General features: G+C 43.4%; 1 long non-coding RNA gene and 1 pseudogene across 1 annotated transcript in view; one reads left to right on the top strand and one right to left on the bottom strand.

Moving 5' to 3' along the window:
- Nucleotides 1–25,013, top strand: part of LOC129484334 (uncharacterized) — an 82,978-nt gene that overhangs the window by 25,075 nt on the left and 32,890 nt on the right. Inside the window, exon 3 of the long non-coding RNA XR_008658412.2 lies at nucleotides 14,201–14,393. This is a non-coding gene — a long non-coding RNA (uncharacterized lncRNA). The remainder of the gene's footprint in view (nucleotides 1–14,200; nucleotides 14,394–25,013) is intronic.
- On the bottom strand, nucleotides 7,090–8,263 carry LOC129484333 (proliferating cell nuclear antigen-like; annotated as a pseudogene).

Here is a 25,013-nt window from a genome sequence, read left to right as displayed (position 1 = left end):
TGGTCTCGATTTCCTGACCTCGTGATCCACCCACCTCAGTCTCCCAAAATGTTGGGATTACAGGCGTGAGCCAGCTTTAATTTCCCTAGAATGAGTGACTTTCAGCCAGTGTTTCTGCATTGACTTGTTTTCTGGCTGGAGGCTCTTTTGCCTGCCAGTGTGAGCAGGATCGACACATGTGTTCCTCTTCCCTCCTCCTTGCTCCTTCTCACTGCTGTCGTTTCTGAAGCTGCAGTCAATGAGTCTTCCTCGGGAGCTGTTCTGCAGCTTTAACAGTTAGGCAAGTCTAATCTTTTTGTTCGCAGCCACCTTGGGCAATTGGCTACTGAATATGCTGCCTCTGCTAGCCTTCCCTGCTTGCTGGGAGAATTAAGTTCCCTCCTCACCAGCTCCTCTGATACTGAGTAGCAGAGCACACGGTGGCTAACACATCCTCATGACATAATCCCTGCCCTTTGGCAAGGTCAAACATTGCTTTGCTCTTTGATACCTGCAGACCAAATGCCATAATTACCTTTTTGTCTTGATAGTAACTGGTATTAGGTTTTGATTTCTGGATTTTTCCTCAAAGTCAAGGCTATTTGGCTGTCACGGGGCTACCCATCCTAAGCCAGTAGAATCTGAAATGAACTTTCTTTGCTTATTTGCTGTCACTGCAAGTAGCAGCTCTGTGAGAATGGCCTTCCCAGCTTGTAGCTGTCACCTCAGCCCTTCCCAGGGCCTTGGCTTGTCAGGGGAAGGTTTATGTGTGGTATTGTATTAGGCTGTTCTTGTGTTGCTATAAATACCTGAGACTGGGTAGTTTATAAAAAGAGGTTTAATTGGCTCACTGTTATGCAGGCTGTACATAGTGCCGACATTGCTAGGCTTCTGGGTAGGTCTCAGGGAGCTTTTACTCATGGCAGAAGGTGAAGTGGAAGCAGGCACATCACATGGCGAAATCAGGAGCAAGAGAGAGAATAGGTGGGGGTGGTGGGGGGGAGGTTAGGTGCCACACACTATTAAATGACCATATCTTATGAGAACTCACTATCACAAAGACATCACCAAGCCATAAGGGATCCACCCCCCTGACCCAAACATCTCCCACCAGGCCCCACCTCCAGCATTGGGGATTACAATTCAATTTGAGATTTGGGTAGGAACAAATATCCAAACTATATCAGGTATCAACGATCCTTTTCTTGCTGAGTTTTTCTCACTGGTTAGCAATGAAGAAGACAAAGTTAATGGCGTGTGTGTGTGTGTGTGTGCGTGTGTATGCACATGCAGAAATAAATACACCCATTCACTAGTAAACAAATAAGAATCAGAATGCAGTGTCATTTAGTTGGTGAACTTCTACTCATCTTTTGAGGTCCAGACCAGGGGCCACCTCCTCTGTGAATGATGAACTGATGCTTAGACTTTTTGTCCTTGTCCTGCTTCTGGTGTGGACATTGACTATAACTGTTAACGTCCCTATATGGTAATATATCTCTCTACAAGCTTGTTTCTTACTCAGCTATGGACACCTTAAGATCAAAGACTAAATCTTCAGTATCTTCATTTTCCGATTGTTTGGGAGAGAGCCTAGCACAATTGGAGTTTAAAAAATGTTTGTTGAATGAATGCATGAAGTGGTGGGTAGATGCCCCTTGTGTGTCTGGGTAAGCCATTGTGCCAGCTTATTCTCTTAGTGGTTACAGCCAAAGCTGAATGTCATCCATCAAATGGATTCTGACTTGCAAACACTAAAAAAGCACATTATGATGAATGTCACTTGCTCAGCCAAACCCCATTACAAAAGGCCAGTGGACTGCAAATATAACAGCCTCTAAACCCGAACTGGGCAAACAACCCTTCTGCTTGGAACCTAAACTGAACCGAGTATCTGTCATCTATTGAAATTTCCAACTGAGCTAAAGTTGTTCCCTGCCTCCCTGAACCACCCCCTCCGATGCCTCCTGGCCAAATTTTACTTGGTAAACTAGTTGCAATGGGAATCAAACCTATATTTTATTCCAGAACAAAATAAGGAGTTTAAAAATATTTCCATTCCTGCATAAACCAATGCTTCATTTCATTGGCATTCTGCCCTCCTGTGAGTCTGGTTATCTTATGGATCAAATAATGCATCATTTGACAAGTTATGATGGCCATGGAAGTGGGCAGGACTACTCTCTTGTTTTCAGAGGACAGATCTAAAACCAACTGCCCTTGTCCCTGACACCAGGTTTGGTGTCACCAGGTGAGGGTGGTTAATGCCTCATCATCTCAAATGCCCCCATCCACAGGGAGCTTCACTGTTTCCAGGGCATATTCAGAGCCATTCTCTCACTCATTCCCAAAAATGGCCCTGTGAGGTGGGTGGCCCAGGATATTACCCCATTTTAGAGATGAGGACATGGAGACCAAGAGAGGAGGTCACACGCACTTGTCCAAGTGCTAGCGACAAGAATCAAACTTTATTTTGGGGGATTCCAGCTCGATTTCTCTTACTTCAATGACTCAACCATGCCCTCTGAGCACCCAGCCTGCTGCTCAATAGCACATGTATAATTTGGTTCCCTAAACATCTTCCCCAAGTGAATGTGTGCTCCATGTTAAAGAAAACTGTTTAATGGAGGACCGTTTTGTCTTGTGCCAATTCCTCACTTTTCCGCCCTCTACTGCCAAAGCAAGAAAAACCGTGGTTATTTAAAAGTCAGGTTTATTAAAGTGTAATTTACACAAAATAAAGTACAATTGGATGGGTTCTGAAAAAAGCATACACTCCTGGAATGATCACCAATCTAGATAAAATATTTTCATCACCCCAAAAAGTTCCACTGGGCCCCTTTGCAGCCCTCCTTCCCTACTCACAAGCACACTGAGGTAAATGAATACCAGCTACTTAATACAGTTAATTGTAATGTCTATTAACTAGAACTCAGTCCAAGCAATACAAGAAAGGAACCAGTCATTTAATCTATCAAACACAAAATATACCTTGCAGCATTTACTGGGGATGATTTAAAGTCTTTCTTTACAACTTCAGGGCATTTTTGCTTTCTTGGTTGGGTCCAACATCCACGGAATTTAAGACATCTTCATCCTTTAAGGGAGTGAAGTCACAAAAAAGGGTATTTATATTAGAGAAATTTTTTTCACAACCATACTCCAAGGGCCCCATCACGCATCTACTGAAACTTCCAAAGCTCTTGTAAAAGATGCCCTAGGCTGAAAAGAAATGCTACCTCTATAGTCTTATAAAGTCCACAAGACTTTGGGCACATTAGGCTTCTGAAGAGTGTTAATTTTTGCTAACTAAAATGACAAAATGATGAAACACATAGGATTTGTTTTACTCTCCCCTGTTTGTTACTTGAGCATAGTTAGAATAAGAGCAAAATAAGCTTGACAGATCCCCCCAAATAACTGGTACCCTACTGTGTTTGAAGTATTTTCGACCTTCACCAGGGTGCTCTAGACTAAAAAAACATTTACATGAAATGGTAGCTTTAGCTGATAATTCAGTAGATACTTGCAACAGTCCTGGTCCAAATGAAAGCACTGAAATTCAGGTAACTTTATTTAAATTCAAAAACAATTCTTAAAATTGCATTTAGAGTCAAGACCTTTTTGTATATAAAAATCACAAGACGTATTTCTAAGTAAGGCAAAAGTAGTTCTAGGTTAACAAGACCAGATTTGACTTTAGACTTTATTCTTTAAACAACTTATAGAGGATACAAAACCACACAACTACATGGAAACTGAACAACCCGCTCCTGAATGACTACTGGGTAAATAATGAAATTAAGGCAGAAATAAGTAAGTTCTTTGGAACCAATGAGAATAAAGACACAACGTACCAGAATCTCTGGGACACAGCTAAAGCAGTGTTAAAAGGGAAATTTATAGCACTAAATGCCCTTATCAGAAAACAGGAAAGATCCAAAATCGATACCCTAACATCACAATTAAAAGAACTAGAGAAGCAGGAGCAAACAAATTCAAAAGCTAGCAGAAGACAAGAAATAACTAAGATCAGAGCAGAACTGAAGGAGATAGATACATGAAAAACCCTTCAAAAAAATCAGTGAATCCAAGAGCTGTTTTTTTGAAAAAATTAACAAAATAGATAGACCACTAGCCAGACTAATAAAGAAGAAGAGAGAGAAGAATCAAATAGACACAATAAACATGATAAAGGGGATATCACCACTGATCCCACAGAAATACAAACTACCATCAGAGAATACTATAAACACCTCTATGCAAATAAACTAGAAAACCTAGAAGAAATGGATAAATTCCTGGACACATACAGCCTCCCAAGACTAAACCAGGAAGAAGTCAAATCCCTTACTAGACCAATAACAAGTTCTGAAATTCAGGCAGTAATTTATAGCCTACCAACCAAAAAAAGTCCAGGACCAGACGGATTCACAGCTGAATTCTACCAGAGGTACAAAGAGGAGCTGGTACCATACCTTCTGAAACTATTCCAAACAATAGAAAAAGAGGGACTCTTCCCTAACTCATTTTATGAGGCCAGCATCATCCTGATACCAAAACCTGGCAGAGACACAACAGAAAAAGACAATTTCAAGCCAATATTCCTGAGGAACACTGATGTGAAAATCCTCAATAAAATACTGGCAAACTGAATCCAGCAGCACATCAAAAAACTTATCCACCACGACCAAGTCAGCTTCATCCCTGGGATGCAAGGCTGGTTCAACATACACAAGTCAATAAACGTAATCCATCACATAAACAGAACCAATGACAAAAACCAGATGATTATCTCAATAGATGCAGAAAAGGCCTTTGATAAAATTCAACACTCCTTCATGCTGAAAACACTTAATAAATTAGATGTTGATGGACTATATCTCAAAATAATAAGAACTATTTATGACAAACCCACAACCAATATCATACTGAATGGGCAAAAGCTGGAAGCATTCCCTTTGGAAACCAGCACAAGACAAGGATGCCCTCTCTCACCACTCTTACTCAACATAGTATTGGAAGTTCTGACCAGGGCAATCAGGCAAGAGAAAGAAATAAAGCGTATTCAAATAGGAAGAGAGGAAGTCAAATTGTCTCTATTTGCAGATGACATTATTGTATATTTAGAAAACCCCATCATCTCAGCTCAAAAACTCCTTAAGCTGATAAGCAACTTCAGCAAAGTCTCAGAATAAAAAATCAATGTGCAAAAATCACAAGCATTCCTATACACCAATAATAGACAAACAGCCAAATTATGAGTGAACTCCCATTCACAATTGCTACAAAGAGAATACCTAGGAATAAAACTTACAAGGTGTGTGAATGAACTCTTTTGGGAGAACTACAAACCACTGCCCAAGGAAATAAGAGAGGACACAAATGGAAAAAAATTCCATGCTCATGGATTGGAAGCATCAATATTGTTAAAATGGCCATACTGCCCAAAGTAATTTATAGATTCAATGCTATTCCCATCAAGTTACCATTGCCTTTCTTCACAGAATAAGAAAAAACTACTTTAACTTTCATATGGAACCAAAAAAGAGCCTGCATAGCCAAGACAATCCTAAGCAAAAAGAACAAAGCTGGAGGCATCACGCTACCTGACTTCAAACTATACTACAAGGCTACAGTAGCCATAACAGCATGGTACTGGGACCAAAACCGATATATAGACCAACGGAACAGAACAGAGGCCTCAGAAACAACACCACACGTCTACAACCAACTGATCTTCAACAAACCTGACAAAAACAAGCAATGGGGAAAGGATTCCCTACTTAATAAATGGTGCTGGGAAAACTGGCTAGCCATGTGGAGAAAACAGAAACTGGACCCTTTCCTTACACCCTTATACAAAAATTAATGCAAGATGGATTAAAGACTTAAACGTAAAATGCAAAACCATAAAAAACCCTAGAAGAAAACCTAGGCAATACCATTCAGGATATAGGCATGGGGAAAGACTTCATGACTAAAACACCAAAAGCAATTGCAACCAAAGCCAAAATTGACAAACGAGATCTAATTAAACTAAAGAGCTTCTGCACAGCAAAAGAAGCTATTATCAGAGTGAACAGGCAACCTACAGAATGGAAGAAAATTTTTGCAATCTACTCATCTGACAAAGGGCTAATATCCAGAATCTACAAAGAACTCAAACAAATTTACAAGAAAACACAACCCCATCAAAAGGTGGGTGAAGGATATGAACAGACACTTCTCAAAAGAAGACATTTACGTGGCCAAAAAACATGAAAAAAAGCTCGTCATCTCTGGTCATTAGAGAATGCAAGCCGAAACCACTATGAGATACCATCTCAAGCCAGTTAAAATGGCAATCATTAAAAAGTCAGGAAACAGCAGATGCTGGAGAGGATGTGGAGAAATAGGAACGCATTTACAATGTTGGTGGGAGTGTACATTAGTTCATCCATTGTGGAAGACACTGTGGCGATTCCTCAAGTATCTAGAACCAGAAATACCATTTGACACAGCAGTCCCATTACTGGGTGTATAACCAAAGGATTATAAATCATTCTACTCTAAAGACACATGCATGCGTATGTTTATTGCAGCACTGTTCACAATAGCAAAGACGGAACCAACCCAAATGCCCATCAGTGATAGACTGGATAAAGAAAATGTGGCACATATACACCATGAAATACTATGCAGCCAGAAAAAAGGATGAGTTCTTGTCCATTGCAGGGACATGGATGAAGTTGGAAACCTTTATCCTAAGCAAACTAACACAGGAACAGAAAAGCAAACACCGCATGTTCTCACTCATAAGTGGGAGTTGAACAATGAGAACACACGGACACAGGGAGGGGAACATCACACACTGGGGCCTGTTGGGGGGTTGGGGGAAGCGAGGAAGAGCGTTAGGACAAATACCTAATGCTTGCGTGGCTTAAAATCTAGATGACAGGTTGATGGGTGCAGCAAACCACCATGGCACATATATACCTATGTAACAAACCTGCATGTTCTGCACAAGTATCCCAGAACTTAAAGTATAATAATAAAAAAAGAAATTATAGAGAATAGAGAAAAATAGGTTATTTACAGAAAATTATACTTACATATGTACTCAGAAGCATAAATTTGGTGACAGAAAAGACTTTATTATATACTGGCATCCCAGAAGCAGTTCTGAAAGAGCTTAGTTTTATTTTCTTGAATTTTAAGAATGCCTAAGATCCTTCTTCATTTTCAATATTGGGAGGCAGGTAGTATTTACTTTAAATGTCCCGTATTGCCCGGGCATGGTGGCTTATGCCTGTAATCCGAACACTTTGGGAGGTCAAGTGGGACGGCTCACCTGAGGTCAGGAGTTCAAGACCAGCCTGACCAACATGGCGAAACTCTGTCTCTAAAAATACAAAATTAGTCGGGCATGGTGGCACATGCCTGTAGTCCCAGCTCCTCAGGAGGCTGAGGCAGGAGAATCACTTGAACCTGGGAGGCAGAGGTTGCAGAGTGCCAAAGCACTCCAGCCTGGGTGACAGAGCGAGACTCTGTTTCAAAAAAAAAAAAAAAAGTCCCATATTAGCAGTGTTGTACTCTACAAGGGGTACGTCTGCAGACACACCGAGTGTCACTGTAGAAGAGCGTGGAGTGGCTTTTGTGAAGAAGTTCAGGTACATCAGTGCAAAAGTTAGCTGAACTAGTTCATTCATCTCTATGGCAACAGCTTCCTTCTCTTTATCAACATTACTTATTTGTGACAATTTAATGTTTCCATTTGCAAGTTCTCCAGTTGCAGAAAATTTCACTCCATCTTTTGCACAGGAAATTACAAAAACATCTCCAATATGACTGAGATCTCGGCATATGCATGCAAATTCACCAGCAGGCATCTTTACTACACAGCTGTACTCTTGTTCTGGAATTCCAAGTTGTTCAACATCCAAATCCATTAGCTTCATTTTATAATCTGAAACTTTCTCCTGATTTAGTGCTTCAAATACTAGTGCTAAGTTGTCTGCATTATCTTCAGCTCCTAACATCACGACATCTTCATTGCCAGCACAGTTTAGTATTTTGAACATACTGGTTAGGTTCATGCCTACGGCCAGGTTGTAGTCGCAGCAGCACGTGTTGAAGCCCTTGGAGCAGTGGGTGAGCTGCCTCGAGGAGATGCAGAACGAGTCTATGCTGTGCATATTCAGCTGCTTAAGCTAATGTCCCGGCAGGCCTCACTGATGAGGTCCTCGAGGGCCTCCAACACATTCTTCAGGATGGAGCCCTGGACCAGGCATACCTCGAACATGGTGGAGTCACAATGACATGGCTACAGGAAGGTGCGAAGGAAGAAGGTCTAGCCAGTTTTGGCTTTATGAAGCTCAGAGCAAGTAGGCAAACGCAGTGGGAAGAGGCTGAGACCTCAAAAGATGATGACAAGTCCACTATGCCTGCAACTGTTTAATCAAGTCTTGGTTTTTTAATGAAGAGCTGGTGCGGGTTCAGGAGCACGAGTGGTGGAATTCACAGATTGCTATCCTCAGAATACCTTCCTGGCAGAAACCCAGGAGCCATGCTGGGAACCACACCCACTCCACCTCCTGCTCTTGCAGTTTCTGCTGGCATCACTGGAGACAGTGGAGACTTGTCCACTCTGGCAGGGATTGGACATGCCTCCAGTAGGTTGTCGCTCCAGAAAGCAGAGAGCAAAGGAAGCCTCTGGCTAGGCTGTCACCAGCCCCTGAGTGGATGTATCATGCCCAGGGATTGGCAGTGAGTCATTGAAGCCCCAGGCTGGTGGTAGCCAACTTCCTTGAAGCCTTTACCTTGCATATTGCTGAGTGGCACTATTGTAGGCAGGAGAGGAGGGCCAGAGAGGCATAAAGGCTGTCTGCCCCCAAGCTTCTTCCTGGGAGGCCTGCAGGTACCTAAAGTGTCAGAAAAGCCATTAGTGCTTCCTCCCCAGGTGTCCCCGAGTGTCCCCAGTGGTCTGAGAGATGATCTTAGGAGTCACTTGGAGGACTATTGGGTTATAAATGTAATAGTCATACATTTTAATGTCTCTTCTATTTATGGCAAGTCACATAGGTTTTCAATCAGTGGTCATAATGGTTTTTTAAAAATAATGTTAAAAAAGTGAATCTGTTTAAAGAAAATTGTTAAGGGAAGCAGCACAGCATAGTAGTTAAGAGAATGAACTCTGAAGACGGATGCATGATCATACTCCCAGCACCACACTTACCAGCTATGGGACAGTGGGTAAGTACTTCACTGTGCTGCGGTTTCCTTATCTTTAAGGAATAATAGTATTACCCACTTCATGGGTCGGTTCATGTAAGCACTTACAACATGTCCCAGCTCACACTAAGCATCACATAGGTAACTGTTAAATAAAATGCAGTGAATCAAGGTGGTAGGGGAGTATAGGGCAAACATAATGAGCATGGGTCTAGGACAAGAGAAGGTTGTAGGAACGTTTGTCTTCTGCAAGTCTTGCTGTGACAGTTGGGGGCCCAGAGCCCAGGGAGCAGAAGGGCTGTATCCAAAGTCATAAACTGACATAGCATGGCAAGGCAGAATGAAATCCCTGCTCACTTGACTCACTATCAACTACAGGGCTGCAGAGGTGGCCACTTCTATGGAGAAAGCAATTTGTCCCATGGGCCACTCAAAATGGCAAACATAGTCTTCAACAGAGGTGACACAGACATTACCTCGGAGGCGGCCTTGCCATCGCTGACCCCTCAGATGGATGCAGTTTCCCATAGCTCCTACTCGCTGATGAGATGGCCATGGCCATAAAGCAGTCTTCCAGAGTCTGTCCCAGGTAGATCTCAGGCCTCCATATGCCAGGGCCAGGCCATAGAGGTCATGGCCAGAGCCTCAGGACCTACAACAGAGCTGGCCCAGGGAAGCCTCTGAAGGAATGTTTGATGACTCACCGAATGAATGAATGAATGAATGAATGATTGAATGAATAAACATCCCCATTACATGGATCAGCTGATCAGCTAAGCAGAGGATAGGCATGTGCCCAAGGGCCCTTTTGGTGCAGTGTGTGTTGTTCTTTCTGTGGGTGAGGCTGTTGAGGTATGTGTCTGCAGAAGGTGCTAGCATAGTGCTGGGTGTGTCACACACAAGGCCACGCCCTACACTTGTGCAAGTTTTCTGTGACCTCTGGGATCTGAAAGATCAGTATTTCCTAGAGCTGAGCAACAGTGAGTTTAGGGGAGTTTGAAGGAGGGAATGGAATTGTGACATTTCTGGGGCCCAGGACCCAAGGAAGTAAGAAAGATGGTGTTTATGAAGGCACTTAGCTGCAAGGGCGAAGTCCTATAGGCAGGTTTAGGGCTTAATGACTATAATCACTTTGTCATGAGCAGCTGACATGGGCATCTCGCTCTACAGTTTACCTAAAGCACTGCCACTCCAGTTTCATCACTGGCTCCTCAGCATTGCATGAGAGCAGAGCAGTTATTGCAGTTTCTATTTAAAAACAAGGCCTGCTAAATGGCAAAGCTGGATAGAATCAGCTCCTCTGAGCCCATGTCCAGTATGATCTCAAGCCAGGCTGCCTTCTGATTGTGTATATCCCAGTAACCAATCCTGGCCATGACATGGTGCTTAGCACATGATTCTCATCCCCTACCTCCAGGATTGTTTGCTGATGAGTCAGTGACCAAATGAATAGGGCAAAGGAGAGACAAGAGACCTGGGGTGAGGGCAAAGAGCGTCAGGTCGGAGCTGAAGAGCGCAGGAGGAAGAAAGGGCTGGAAGGAATTCTCTGAAGATGAGCTGCTTCTTTCATGACTATGTTGGCCAAGCCAGGTTTCGGCTCAAGCCTTTCCTTGCTTTTAATTTATCAGAAAATTTGTCATTGGTTCCCTAAATATTGAGCATAAATCCAGAGTTCTCACCATGGGCCACAAGGTGCCATTGAGCTGGCTGCCCACTGTCTTCTCTCTTCCACTCCGTAGCCCCTGGAATGTCACTTCATTGGCCTTTTGCCATTTCTAAAACATTCCAGCACAATTAGGCCTCAGGGCTTTTGCACTTGCTGTTCCCTCTGCCTGATATGACTTTCCCCTGCTGTCTACCTCAAATGTACCTCCTCAGAGAGGCCCTCTCTGCCACCTTGCCCCCTTGGCCTGCCTTGTTTTTCTCCATAACACTGATCACTCCTTGGCATTTTATTGTATATGCATTTCTATCTATCTACCGGAAATGAAGCATCACAAGACCAGAGATCTTTGCCTGCTTTGTTCATTGCTGTATGCCCAGTGCCTAGCACAATGACTCGCATTTATTAGGTACATTAGGCATATTAGATACAAATTAAATGTATTTGAATGAGTTAATGTGGTTTCAAGCTTTTACCTCTCTGAAGCTTCTAGGTGTGCTACTTTCACAGGAAGAGCAATCCTGGCCTAGGAAGCTAGTGCCTACAAAGTGGCAGAGCTTGTACTTTATTAGATTCACTATATCCTTAGAAAAGAGGAGGCATGTTGGATAAGATGCAGCCCCAGCCCCCCAGCCTCTGCCAAAACCAACATATCCCAGTCTGAAGCAGATTCTAGTTGAGCTGGATGGTGGACTGGTAGACCAGCATCCGTCTGGCCAGAGCAGACATGGATGGCGGGACTGGGAAAGGTCGGGACTGAGAATGGCTGAGATCAGGACATCAGGGGTCAAAGATCAAGACAGGGATCTGGGGCTGGGGCTAGGGCTGGGAAGAGCCAATGGGTCCTTGGTGGGCATTTAAGGGAGCTGGGTAGTTGATATAGTTTGGCTGCGTCCCTACCCAAATTTCATCTTGAATTGTAGCTCCTATAATCCCCATGTGTCATGGGAGGGACCCAGTGGGAGATAATTGAATCATGGAGGCAGTTTCACCCATACTGTTCTCGTGGTAGTGAATAAGTCTCACAAAATCTGATGATTTTATAAGGGGAAACCCCTTTCACCTGGCTCTCATTCTCTCTTGCCTGCTGCCATGTATGGTGTGCCTTTTGCCTTCTGCCATGATTGTGAGGCCTCCCCAGCCACATGGAACTGTGAGTCCATTAAACTTCTTTTTCTTTAAAAATTACCCATCTCAGGTATGTTTTTATCAGCAGCACGAAAACGGACTAATAGAGTAGCCAACGTGTCTGAAATGATAATATGGGCCCAATTCAGGTGGCTTCTTGTAAGCTATTGATACTTAGGACTTCTCTGCTGGCCCTACCTGCGCATGAAAGGTCCATTTCTTGGCAGGATAAACGACAACAATATTGTAATATGTAAAGATCCTACATATCTGTTATCTCATAACAAGCATGTGTAGTATGTTTATTCATTTAGCCAACAAATGTGTGTTGATCCCGTGTAAGAACCAGGCACGGTAGATGTTGCCTCAGTCACTGTCTTAGTCCATTTGTGTTGCTATGGACTCACGTATACCTGAGCCTGGATGATTTATAAAGAAAAGAAGTTCATTTGGCTGACAGTTCTGCAGGCTGTACAAGAAACATGGAGCTGGCATCTGTTGATGGCTTCTGATGAAGGTCTCAGGCTGTCTCCACTGACTGCAGAAAGGGAAGGGGAACTGGTGTGTGCAGAGATCATGTGGTGAGACAGGAAGCAAGGGAGATGAGGGAGGTGCCAGGCTTTTTATAACAATCCGTGCTCTTGGGAACTAACAGAGAACTCATTACCTCAAGGGGGCACCAAGCCATTCATGAAGGATCCATCCCCATGACCCAAACACCTCCCATTAGGCCCCACCTCCAACACTGGAGATCAAATTTCAACATGAGGTTTGGGGGACAAACATCCAAACTACAGCAGTCACATATAGGAAATCTCTACATTTATAGGGGTAACTAACACTCCTGCAACAAAATAGATGATGGTTTACTAAAATACATCGCTTTATCATCAGTGCTAAGAATAGTGGTTATTACATGGTAGATGCTCAATTAATATTTTTGAATTGCTGGATTAATATGTAGGTTAATGACTTCACCCATTTACTGAACAAGGAAGTAGCCCAGAAAAATCAGATTTGGAAATCTGGCTCAGGGTGGTTTTGCTCTTGAGACCAAATGGTTCTCTCTGATTCTAAGGACTTTGAAGCTTTACAGACTTGGTATTAATACATTTCTAAACTAAAAATGCCAAAAAATATTGTGGGGAAGTGGTTAAAAGCTGCCAGCTTTTCATTTTTCCAAGTAAGGAGATGGAGAAAGATATTACCAACAATTGTTATTTCATGAAAGGGCATTTAAACACTTCAGTTGTGTGAAGGGTGATCCTAGAATTTTAAATCATTGGATACATATTGGTTCTATGAAAAAGTTACTACATTGTTCTAATTTTTTTCCCATTTCACTGAGGATTGGGGTAAACTTCACTGATCCACAGTGAAGAGACAGGTCCAGGCTCAGATGGGCATTTGGGAGCCTCTGGCCTGGAGGAACCAGTCACTCAAGTTCTTTCCTCTCTCTTTGTCTCTCTTTTTAGCCCTCTTCTCTTTCTTCTTCCTTTCTCACCTCTTACATACAGACATACTTAGACACACTGAGGCACATTTCAAAGCTCCAAAGAGAAGCAGACCATGTATCAGAGTTAGACCTCCGGTGGGGAAGAAAGACAATCTCTCCTGTTCTGAGCACTGCTTTCCCAACTCTAAAAAGAAAGGGAGAAGGGAGTAGGGGTGAAGGGGAGGAGAATCTTCCCTACCTTCCCATCAGCCTTCTTTATTATATCTGTTCAAAGTGAAAAAAAATGGTTTTAAACTCTCAGTGTTAGTTTATGACTCCTGTTAATCACATGTAATAACCCTCCCAATTATTAAATTATGGAGACATGTGTTTCCTCAGCCAAACAGACTAATTATTTACTGAAATGAATTAACATATAGAAAAGCCTCAGTTCTATGGAGGCTGAAACTTTGCATAATGAGTTTATCAGCCTTAAAAGCAGCCCAGACGAGCTTTTTTTTTTTTTTTTTTTTTTTTTTTTTGTGAAATAAATACACTGATTATAGTGAAGCTTATCCGTGCTGGCATCTTGCCATTTGCTATTTCTTTAATAAACACCGGTCGAGTTGTGTATCTGTTTTCAGTTTCATTTATCAAGGTTCCCCTTTGCAATTAACAGCTGTGGTAGAGGTGGGGTGTGGGTGGGAAAGACATGTTCTTACCAGCCTCCCCCTCCAGGTCCCCAAAGTTGCTCATCTGGGGCTCTCTTTGTCTTTTAATAGGCTTGCCAATCAGCTGACTGCAGCAGCAGCAGCAGCAGCGATGCACAGATCTGATCCGCGTTGGCAATATATATACTTGTCATTCGGACATGCATCTCCAGGACACCAGCCTTAGCAGGAAGGGGAGCCAATCAAGGGGAAACAATTATGCAAATTTAAAATGTAAACTCTCTGGAGCCCCTGCCACAACCTGGTAAGAGGATAAAGGTCTGCTTTCCATTCCTTTCTCTAGTGACAGCAAGCTCTCTTCCCACATATCTTCCAGGGAGATTCCTAAGTCATTTAAGCATCTGCAAAATGGCCCCATGGACACGTGGTTTGGAATGAGGATTTATGGGTAATTACACCTAAAAAACTCTTATTTTTCATGATACTCATGAAGCCACTCAGTCTCCTACATTTTTTTTATCTAGTGATTTAGGGACTGTGTCAAATGTTCACCAAAGGATATTCAGATCATTCATTCGTTCAACAAGCATTTACTAATGTATATTTCAAAATAGCTGAGAGTAGATTTTAAATGTTCACACTCCTCCCAAAATGATAAGTATGTGAGGTGATGGACATGTTAATTAGTTTGATTTAATTGTTCCATATTGTGTAAGAAAGAAAGAAAAAGAAAGAAAGAAAGAAAGATAGAAAGAAATTGGGCTTATCTAGCCTGTAGAATATATATCAAAACATCAGATTGTATCCCATATATATATACAATTACTTGTCAATTAAAAATAAAATTTGAAAAAAAAATACAGGCATGTATTCAAGGGTGCAATATTGGGAGCTCCTGGAGCTTATAGTTTGGTTACTTTGTTTATTCCTTAAAAAATAGATATCAAACATCTACTAGGAGTGAGGTACTGGGGTAGGGTGGAGAACAAGACAGATGAGGTTCCTGCTGCCATGGAGCTTGCACTTGGGGATGGGTGGGTGCAGGAGCATGGCATGAGGCTGCTGATGTGGTTCTCAATAAGAACCATGACTCCTGGCAGTCACAGCCTAGCTCTTGAATGTGGTGTGGACCTAGTGACTTGCTTCTGAGAAATAGAATATGGCAAAAGTGATGGGACGTCACTTCTGATTGGGCTACAAAAGACTGCCTTTTATCTCAACAGCATTCTCTGTCTCTTGCCCTCTCACTTGCTCTGATGAAGCTTGCTGCCCTGTTGTGAGATGCTCTATGGAGAGGCCTACGTGGCAAGGAACTGAGGGTGGCCTCTGACCAATAGCTCATGAGAAACTGAGGCCTCACTCCATTGTCCACAGGAGTGAGCTAGGAAGCAGATCTTTCTAGTGGAGGCTTGAGGGCACTTGTAGCCCCAGCCACAACCTTGATTGCAGCCTGTGAGACTCAAAGCCATAGGCTCTAACTAGCCACTCTTGGATTCCTGGCCCACAGAAACTGTGAGATAGTAAATGTTTTTAATGTTAAGTTATTAAGTTTTGGGGCAATTTCTGGCTTAGTCAGTTCTGAGTGCTAAAACAAAATACCATTGACTAGGTGGCTAAGAACAAACGTTTATCTCACATGGTTCTGGAGGCTGGGAACTCTGAGATGAGGGTGCTGGCAGATCCAGTGTCTGGTGAGGGCCCTGTTCCTGGCTTATAGATAGCCACCTTCTTACTGTGTCCTCACATGAGTGAAAGACACAGAGCTTTAGTGTCTTCTTTTTTTTTTTTAAGATGGAGTCTCGCTCCATCACCCAGGCTAGAGTGCAGTGTGATGATCTCATCTCACTGCAGCCTCCGCCTCCTGTGTTCAAGCAATCCTCCCACCTCAGCCTCCTGAGTAGCTGGGATTACCAATGTGCGCCACCACACCCAGGCTAATTTTTTTGTATTTTTAGTAAAGATGGGGTTTCACCATGTTGGCCAGGCTGGGTCTCTAACTCCTGACCTCATGTGATCCTCCTGCTTTGGCCTCCCAAAGTGCTGGGATGACAGGCATGAGCCACTGTGCCCATCCATCTTTCTCTTCTTATAAGGATATTACTCCTATCATGGGGGCTCTTCCCTTATGACCTCATCTAAATTGAATCACTCCCAAGAGCCCCACCTCCTATTGGGAATTAGGGCTTCAATATATGAATTTTGGGAAGGCACAAATAAATAAGCAGACCATAAAAATTTGTTTTGTAGTAATAGATAATAATATGGTGGCTGGAGGTGGGGAGTGAGATTATAAATTAAAAGGTAAAAAGGAAGATATGAGCTGGTGAAAAGGCAGTGCTGAACATGAATGATGGGGGATAGACATAATGAAGAGTGACAGGGTGGGGGCTGAGAATTTGAGTCTTAGGGCAGGACAGACCCTAAAGGTCCTTTGTCCAATACCCTAGATGAAGCCAGTGTGCTCTGCGCATCCCTTCCAACGGGCATCCAGCCTTGGGTCAAATACCCCAAATGAGGGGGAAATTCACGTCTTTGTTACTCTGTCCCATCTTTGGATGTAAGAAATACTTGCTGCTGGGCTGGAATTTGCATCCCTATGGTTTTGTCTCCCTAGTCCTGGTCTTTCTCTTTGAGGCCATTCCTCCTGTCTGGTCTTTTGAGCTCCTATACCCTAAACAGTTGTCCAGCCTTTCTCGGTTGGCCCTCGAATTCCCTGACCCAGCTCTCCTTTCTTTCCCAGACTGGCGTCGATCTTTTGATACTGCTTTTGGCCTTTCCGACTTGACTGCCTTTCACACTCCCCTTCCTTTACCCACTGGGTCTGTTCCCACAGTCTCTGCTTGTTCCTGTGGTCTTGGGGTCCCTGTAGCTTTAGTTAGAGATTCTGCAACTTTGGTCAATGGCCCCTCACAGCATCATGCCAGTCCCCTCCCTCACATGGCAAGCCCTTCTTTTCACAGAAAATGGTCACCACGTGCCAGGTGAGCATTTTCCTCTCCTGCAAAACGTGCCCACCTCTTTGGCACTTCACCTCCTCCTCCTCCCCAGTGACTTCCTTCCTCCCTTCCCTTCTCTGCCAGCCTCAATTATCACTTCTGCAGAGGACTTCCTGGGGGGTGGCCCTCTCTAGTCAGCTACCTGCTAGACATTGTCCTGTGAGATCCTTACAGCCCCTGGAGCTCAGTGTGCCTTCCTTCCTGTCCTCTGACAAATATCCACTGATGCTGACACTGGACCTGTGCCGCTTTTAATAATTGTCCCCTTTCCTCCCCTGCCTGATGGGCCAGAGCCTCTTGTGTCTCCTGGTGTCCTATGCTCTAAACTCAGGGACATCCTAGTCTTTTTCTCTTTCCTCCACCATCCACGACTAAGTCTGTCATCTGGTTTGCCTTTTTTTTTTTTTTTTTTCCTTCTCAGGGCCTCTTTCATCTTCCCCTTCCTTCTGCCACTCCTGAGGACCAGGTTTTATCAGTTCACCCCAGACTATAATAATCCCTATCCCCCAAATAATTTATTACAGGAGACTGTGCTGGAAACTGGAAGTATAGAGACAGGCAAAGCAGATCTGGCATCTGTCCTCGTGGAGCTTGCAGTGAGTTTGTTCATGCATACATGCATTCACACATTCATTCATTCATTCAAATAGTTATTAAACACCTTCCATGTTATTTCGTCTAGTTGTCTCAGATTGCTAGTAGTTGGAGGTAACTTTCTAACTTAGTTGTAATGAGGGGGGCAGTTCCCAGTAAATAGCTTGACAATTGCTTTGATAATTAGCGGCAGCAACTGAAAAGGACTGCCTGGAATGTCAGGGATACTTTCTTTCTCCACCCCATAAAAACCATGAATCTGAGAATTTCTGGGCTGCTGGTCTTATCTACAGGTCTGGCTGATTACCAGATGCCCTACAGTGACATCTCAGGAAAGGCCAGGACAGGGAAGGCCAACCTCCAGAGCCTGCCTCTACATTCTTGAGACATTATGGTAGTTCTCCCATCCTAGCCCATCTTCTTCCCATCACCTGCAACAGATCCACTTCAAGCACCTGCGTCATCCTAGGTAACCTGGCTGTTGGAGATGAGGGTCCTGGCTGCCAAGAAAGGAACTAAGACAAGCAGACAGTGCCAGAGGGACAGTGTCCAGACAGCTTCTTGCAGGCTCTCAGGGAAGTAGTTCAGGCCAGAGGTGGGAGGAGGCAGTGAGGAATGATGTGGTACAACTGCAGGCTGTAGGGTGAGTGTGTGCATGCTAAATAGGCTGAGTTAGCGAGTGTGATACCAGGGTTAAGAATATGCAGATTTGTGCCAGGCGCAGTGGCTCACACCTGTAATCCCAGCACTTTGGGAGGCCGAGATGGGCAGATCACCTGAGGTCAGGAGTTCGAGACCAGCCTAGCCAACATGGTGAAACCCCATCTCTACTAAAAATACAAAAATTAGCCGGGCATGGTGGCGCACACCTGTAGTCCCAGTTACTCAAGAGGCTGAGACAGGAGAATCACTTGAACCCAGGAGGCGGAGGCTGCAGTGAGCTGTCTGCACTCCAGCCTGAGTGACAGAGCAAGACTCCGTTTCAAAAAATAAAAATAAAAATAAAGAATATGCTGACTTGGGGGAATCCCAGAGTCTTTATCAGTATCTCCTTTGTGTCCTTGGGCTAATTAATTAACTTCTTTGAGTGACATTTGTTTCTTCATCTTAAATGGGACTAGTGATACCAGCTTCAGAAAGCTGCTGGAGTTTACAGGAGATAATGTGAGGAATTGCCTGGCATGGGTGGTCGATAAATGGTAGCTACTTATTATTAGTATGGTTAGGCTGGTTTCGAGGGTACGGTCCGTCAGGAAGAACCAGAAAACTGGAGAGGAGCCAGAGTCCTCAGAGGGCATTTAAGTTCAGGCTGGGGAAGCCAAGAGCCTTCCACAAATGCGCAGAGCAGGTACAGGGCTGGAAGTGGGGCAAAGCTCAGGTCAGAAGCGGGTGGGAGGTCAGAGAGGTGGGAGAGTCCCTGGGCAGTTGCCAGGATTTTTTCCTGGATTCTCAGTAGCTGCCTTGATCAGCTGTTTCCTGGAGAAGTTGGACAGAGTGGGCAGGAACTGTCAGTAGGGCATCAAAATTACTCTTCCCCTGGCTTGGGCCAGAATTGTTTCCAGAACAAAGCAGAAGCTCCAAGTAACTGTCAAGTGGCCGCTGGATTAGACTGCAGGGCTTGGGGGCAGGGAGCCAGGCAAGCCCATCTAGACCTGGCCCACAAGGTGGGAGGGGATCCCTCCAGGGGGATGCCCCTCCGGGCCCACCTGGAAGCCCTGCATCTCCTCTCTTCCTGGCCAGACTCTTCCAGGTCATGCTCATCTCACCTGTTTCAAGGATGCTTATCTGACAACTCTAGTCCTTAAGGATGAATCCTCTCCCAGACTGCCCACAGCAGTTTCTCTCTGTTTCTACAGTACCAGGCTAGCTGCTTTATACATGTTGTAGCATTATTTGTCAAGGCAGCCATGCGAGGTAGATGTTACACCCATTTTACAGAGAGGAAAAGTGAGGCTCACACAGATTAAATAACTTTGCCAGCCTCCTGCAACTGGAAAATCTCAGGGCCGGGATTTAAAAACAGGTCTGCCTGGCTCTAAAACCCTAAACTTCAAGAGACCAAGATGTTCCACTTACTATGGCTGAGTAACAGATTACTCCAAAATTTAGGATAAGACGATTTATCAAGCTTATAGATTCTATGGGTCATAAATTCAGACAAGGCACAGCAGGGATGACTTGTTGCTGCTCCATGATGGCTACAGCCTCAGCCAGAAGACCTGAAGGCTAGAGGCTACACCCATCTGAAGGCCTGCCCACTCCCATATCTGGTGACTGAGGTTGGCTTGAGGCTGGGGGCCTCAGGTCCTCTCCACATAGGTCTCTCTAAAAGTCTCTCTGTATGGACTAGTTTGAGCTTCTTCGCAGCATGATGGCACTGCCTCTGCCAACCCGCAAGTGAGGGTCCTTCCAAAAAGAACCAGGTGGAAAGCACCATCTTTTAAGATATAGCCTCAGAAGATGTACAACGTCAGTTTTGCTACATTCTACTTGTCAAGGCAGTCACAAAGGCCCATCCAGACACTAAAGAAGGGGAAATAGACTCCCCTTTTTGATAGAGGAGTAGCAAGATTTTGAAAGATGTGTGATCAGAACTATTATGTGGCTGATTACTTTTGGAAAACTCAATCTGCTGCATGAAGGAACCTGAAGAAACATATCCGTTAGATGGTGAGCTCATGAGGACTGACCTTGTCCTAGACTTCTTGGTAACTCTCATAGGCCCAGCACATTAAGACACACATAGTATTTGTTGAATTAAATGAATAAATACAGACCATCCAAGTCAGGCTGTTTTAAGGATTTTATTATTATTCTTCCAATTTTGCATTTACTGCTTTCTCTTTTACCATTAAGCTGAAATGTTCCATCTAATGTAGAGGTTCTTTTGCTTCAAGGTGTGTTTCTTCCATCAGAGATCCAGCAGGATACCATTTTATTATGGGCATCTTCTTCATGTTTTGCAGGAGTCTGTAGGAACACTCTTGAAAGTCTCAAAGACATGTCTTCAAACTTCCATCAGAGCCTTCCATTCTTAGGACAACATTACCCTTCTGCCTTGCCCAGCCATGCCCAAAGCATGTTTTTCCCCCCTTGGAATTTCCATGGACTCTGCATGGAGGTGACAGGGGATCCTGCAACTATAGTCTAGGGGCTTGTTGTGGAATAAGTATAGGCTTCAATCATAAAGGGAGAATATGGGTAAGACCTGGATAGTGATCCTTTGCTAATATATGTATTTTTTGTCTGTCTTTCCTTTTTTCTTCTTTTTTGTAACTTTTCCCCTCCCTCTCTTTCTCCAAAATGCAATTCTGGCTTTGTTTGTAGCTCAGTACTCCCCAAACTGATCTCCAATTCTGTGAAAAATCACAGCCCTGCCTTCATCTTATTGCTCAGCGTGCTGCTGCTGAGAGTTGCTGCAGAAGGAACTCTGATCCGGCAGCTTAGCTGGATGGGTAGAGCCAGATAGGGAGTGGGAGGAGGGAGAACATAGCGAAGAACAGCCAATGGATGCTGGGCTTAATACCTAGATGATGGGATGATCCGTGCAGCAAACCACCAGGACACACGTTTACCTATGTAACAAACCTGCACATCCTGCACATGTACCCCTGAACTTAAAATAAAAGTAGAAGATTAAAAATTAAAAAAAAAACAACTTTTGGTCATACTTCCAGAATATTTTCTCTCTTTCTCTCTCTCTCTCTCTTTGTGTGTGTGTGTGTGTGTGTGTGTGTGTGTGTATGAGTTTGTATATATACACATACACAGGTACAAAATATTTTTAACAAAATAAATATGGTTTATACTTTACAAACAGGTAACTGGCTTCCTGTGCCTCCCCTGATATAACTATGAATGCATATTTTCACCAATAAACATTCCTCTTTGGCAGTGATGTGAAGAGTGATTATCCATTTTATGGTTGTAGAATGATTTATTTTACTAATCCCTATTTTAGGACGTTTAGATTTTCTTCTTTTCTATTAGAGTCAATAGCATGATGAACATTCTGTCAGCTAAATCTCTTTATCTCCTTTTTCCTCAGTATGTATTTCTAAAATCATAATACATTTAGTTAAAGGATATGTATACACAACGTGCATATATATGTATGTACATATATTAAAGAACTTTTTTTCTTTGAGACAGGGTCTCACTCTGTTACGCAGGCTGGAGTGCAGTGGTGGGGTCTCAGCTCACTGCATCCTCTGCCTCCCGAGCTCAAGTGATCCTCTCGCCTCAGCCTCCTGAGTAGCTGGGACTACAAGCACGTACCACGAAGCCTGACTAAGTTTTGTATGTTTCGTAGGGACAGGGTTTCATCATGTTTCCCAGGCTGGTCTCCAACTCCTGAGCTCAAGTGATCCACCCACCTTGGCCTCCCAAAGTGCTGAGATCACAGGCATGAGCCCCTGGCCCAGCCTAAAGAACATTTCTGAAAAAGCTTAAAAACTGTCTCCCAAAAAATTTGTAATTTATGTAATAGCTTGAGGATGCTAACAAATCATCATTAACACTTAGTGCTTTCCATGTGACAAACACCTGTAAAGGTTTTACAGACATCATCTCAATCTCTCCACTGACCCTAAGAGAGGACATCATTATTTCCATTTCATAGACGAGAAAACTGAGGACCAGATGGACAAAGTAACTTCCTCAAGGTCATACAGCCAGGAAATGGCAGATATGCGATTCAAGCCCAGCTCACTGACTGCAAAAACCCTCCTCTCCTTTACCTACCCAGCCTCCCACTTGCACATTCATAAAAACTGGTATCTTAAAAAGTACCTGATTTTTTTTCACTACTAAACTAAGTGTTCTTACTCTTTTTTTGGCTGCGGTTTCCACAGACCGAAGAGGCTCTAAATGACTAAGAACAGTTTTTGATTAATTAGATTTTTGCTGCCAAAGAATTAATTTGATCCCCCACCCCCTCCCTCTCACTCAAAAAGCACACAACAAAATGATTTTAGCAGCGGGGATAATTACAGAAAATGTGGTATTAACTCAAACGGAATACAAATATTTTAGATTTTTTATTGTGCTCCAAGACCACTGGAGTGGGAAGAAAAGAGTGAAATATGCCTCAGGAGACATAAGGAGAGAGCAGACACCAAGCTGAGAACCCTACCGTCACTCTCTGTGCTTGCACTTTTGATGATCTCAAAGAGAAGCAATCTTGGGATTTGAGCATGGATCATAGCAGGAGCTGAAGCCCATTGGAATCACTGGATAGACTCAGAAAGAAAGGCTAACCTGGCAAAGACACAGGTGAAGGCAAGGCCCTCCTCCTCTGGCACCTTCCTTGCCTGGCTGCGGTCCTTTCTCTCTGATGTGCCCTTAACCTCAGCCCCATCTGCGTTTAAACTTCAAGGACTGCAGGAGACCCTTGATGAAGTGTTGGTGGCTCTGCAGGGCAAGCCATACTCACACCAGTAGTCCAGGTTATAGACCTGTAGAGGCTGGAGGACTCCATCAGTTAGTTCTCCTTGACATGGACCTGCTTGTACTTTCTTTACTTTTTTTTCTTTAGAGTCAGAGTCTTGCTCTGTCACCCAGGCTGGAGTGTAGTGGTGCAATCGTGACTCACTGCAGCCTTAAACTTGTGGATTCCAGCTATCCCCCCGCATCAGCCTCCCAAGAAGCTGAGACTACATTACCCCTGGCTAATTTATTATTTTATTTTTTTAAGATATGGGGTCTTGCTGTGTTGCCCAGGCTGGTCTCAAACTCCTTACCTCAAGAAATTCTCCAACTGGCAGTCTTTTTGCCTCAGGCCTCTTTGCATTTGAGTTCTCCATACCTGAGAGCCTACTCTTTGCCTAGATCTTTGCATTTGTACCTACTTCTCTTTACTGTCATGTGAACTCAAAAGTACCTTCCTCAGTTTTCCCTGACCACCCTATCTAAAGTGGGATGCCCCTGCCCCAGCAAGTAACCCAATGCCTTTACTTATCATCTTTATATCACTTACCACTACCAGAAATCTTTTTGTTTACATGTTTACTTGCTTAGTACTTCCTCTCCCAAATGTAAATGCTAAGGGTTTTATTTGCTTTTCTACTTCTGATTCTCAAGGCTTAAGCCAGGCCGTAAGGGATGCAATGCATTTATTGAATAAGCCAATGAGAACAATATTTCCAACTTTATAGTTTTCCTCAGAGGCAGCCTTGAATATTGCAGACACACCATGAGGATCCTTAGCCTATACTTTAGAGCAAGGTTCAGCAAACTACAGCCCACGGGGCAAATCTGGCTCACCATCTGTTTATATAAAGTTTTATTGGAACACAGTCATGCTGATTTCTTTTTACACAGTGTCTATGGCTGCTTTCACCCTGCAGCAGCAGAGTTAAGTAGTTGTGACAGAGATCATACGGTCTGCAAAGCTGAAAATATTTACATCTGGCATTTTGTAGGAAAAGTCTGTGAACCTTTGCTTTAGAGGGAAGATTCCCTGGATTACCACAGACCTTTATTTCATGTGAGTTGATGCCCCGATGGTAAGATGCCGCATTGCTTTCTCTCACAGAGGCCTCTTTCATGTCAGCGTCTTTAGACAGGCAACTAAATCTTTCTGTTGATGAAAATATTGGCCTTGGCAATCTGCTTAATTCAGGTGGAAAACTACTCTGACCGGAATTATCCAGAGAGCAGAGATCGGTGTGTTTTCTCTAATTGTTAATTATGAGGATGACACATGGTATGGGCCACTCCGCTTGTCTGTCTTTTTATCTAGAGGAAGGGTTTAGCAAGGCACCTTGGTGGCATGAAAGATAGACCTTAAGTGTAAGATTTTATTATTTTTATTATTTCCCTTTGCTTAGATCTCTATAAGAATCATGATGTTTTCAAGGCAGCACATGGTTTGGGTAAATTGGAGAGAATACTCCTGATGGAAAGGGATAACTTCACAGCTGCCAGAACAATGCTATCCAGTGTGCAAATATCGGATGTTCATAGGGACCAAGTCATCTTGATTAGAATCGTGGAGGTATGAGTTTCAAAGTGGAATAATCTCATGTTTAATAAATTTGCAAATTGTCTTCACAGTGCAGTGGAAAAGGGTACATGCTTAAAATAATTCCAGGGACTTGGCTCCTGGGCTTATTCAGATATGGGAATGATTGTCAGGGACTGGTTTATTGTCTTGCTAGGATGAAGTAGATGCTTTTGAATCTCTTTTCTATTGTGCATGTCTGTGGGAACACATGTTTGCTCTTCTTTTTCACCTAAAATATTAAAAAGCTGTTCAAATTGCCAGATCATTTTCTCCAAGATGACACTTCTTTATTTACAAAAATCTTTAAAATGTTATTACAAAGAATGTG

The sequence above is a fragment of the Symphalangus syndactylus genome, chromosome 6 (genome assembly GCF_028878055.3).
Source record: "Symphalangus syndactylus isolate Jambi chromosome 6, NHGRI_mSymSyn1-v2.1_pri, whole genome shotgun sequence".
Lineage (NCBI taxonomy): Eukaryota > Metazoa > Chordata > Mammalia > Primates > Hylobatidae > Symphalangus > Symphalangus syndactylus.
Note: the sequence above shows the minus strand (reverse complement) of the source record. Positions and strands in the feature narration are given on the sequence as shown.